A 1,755-nucleotide genomic window follows, 5' to 3' on the forward strand; every position below is an offset into this window, starting at 1 on the left:
GCAGCAGATGTCAAGTGTTGTTTTAAAGACTCATCTGAGGTTTTACAGTTTGCTCAAGTGTTGGCAGATTATTGGCAGCGTGAGCAGGACCCAGGGGTCTGACCCGCAAACTCATCGGCCCCCCCAGCGCAACTGGCACTTATAGACAGAAGAAGGGGAGGCTGTGGGTTCAAGCCTCACCTGCAGCACAGACATTTTAACGTTGCATCAAACAAAAACCTGTTAGGGGTTAATGTAACAGTTGTAATTAATGTTAACTCAATATTAACTGAATTCAAGGCATTAAGGTGAGTTTTGTCTAAGTTTTAAGTTTTCTAGTATAGCAGCTAGTGGCCAAAGATGCAGTAATAAATCTGACATCTGAGTTGTTTCTAAGAAAAGCACAGCTTTCCCAGTGGGAACAGATTCACCAGATCATCAACCGTCGGCTCCAGTGGCCCAACCGGTCGGCGCCTGGTACCTACAGACAGAACAAGGTGGGAGAGATGCTGAGGTTGTGAGTTCGAGCCTCACCTGGAGCAAAAACATTTTATGAGAAAGTGACACTTAAAATGCTTTTCATGCCAGTCAAGCCAGGCTGCCTGGGTAAACAGACATTTATCACTGCCACTCTCCTTGGTGAGAAGTTTGGGATGCATTTTAAACCTTGTGTGACGTGAAATCAGCTTTCTTACATCTATAAGCCTCCTGTTGGGTTTGTTTCCCTGCTGAGTGAAAATGCTTCTCATCAGGAGTTTTTATCAGTGTCAGAAATCCCTGACAGTCTGCAGTGGAAATTTCCACAGTAACCCCAACGGGTCCCACTGGCCGTGCATGAACCTCTGTCCGTTTAGAAGGACTCAGGCTGAATCCACAGAATCTCTTCCTCTAAACTCGTCTTCCTCAGTGAAGATCTGCTGCTGACATGAGCAGCAGATCAGCTGGTTATCAGGGACTCAGTGCTTTGTTTGCTGCAGGTCAATAATGGCTGGATGCTGCTCTTCCTTCAGATCAACCCCTCCCCCACCCGTTTCTCTGTGGACTGCAGTGATGAAGCACAGATGTGGTAACGGATAAACGCGGATGCATCGTTTGTTTGTTCTGCATGTCTTCAGGCTTCGTCTCTGCCAGGTTCTGTCCGACCGCCGGGCAAGTCTGGGCTCGCCTGGCCCGGCCTCCCGAGGTCTGAGGCTAACACACACATCACACACACATCACACACACACCACACACACACCAAATGCTGAACATCTGAATCTAGAGCGCCTGACCAGCCATGACTGACTAATGCTGAAGAGCTTTCAGTTTTCTGATGATTCCTCCTTGAAACATTTTGTGATGCTGTGATTTTATAATCTAGCAAACAGATTTGAAGAATCTCAACATTTAGGAAAGAATAAATGGAGGAAATCAGCCAGGAGTAAAAAACCCAAACCTGATAAAGGTTTCCTGAAACTCTGAAATATCATCATTCATAACTAAACTTTATGAAATATTGTCTTCTGTATCAGCCAAATGTGCCGACTTGATGATTAAATTTATCTTTAAAAATCCTCGATCTGAGCCCAGACCGGCAACCTGTCCAGGTGACCCGTCCTGGTGACCCGTCAGATGACCCGTCCAGGTGACCCGACTGGTGACCTGACTGGTGACCTGACTGGTGACCCGTCCAGGTGACCCGTCCAGGTGACCCGACTGGTGACCTGACTGGTGACCTGACTGGTGACCCGTCCAGGTGACCCGTCCAGGTGACCCGACTGGTGACCTGACTGGTGA

Source organism: Poecilia formosa, unplaced genomic scaffold (genome assembly GCF_000485575.1).
Source record: "Poecilia formosa unplaced genomic scaffold, Poecilia_formosa-5.1.2 Scaffold1106, whole genome shotgun sequence".
Lineage (NCBI taxonomy): Eukaryota > Metazoa > Chordata > Actinopteri > Cyprinodontiformes > Poeciliidae > Poecilia > Poecilia formosa.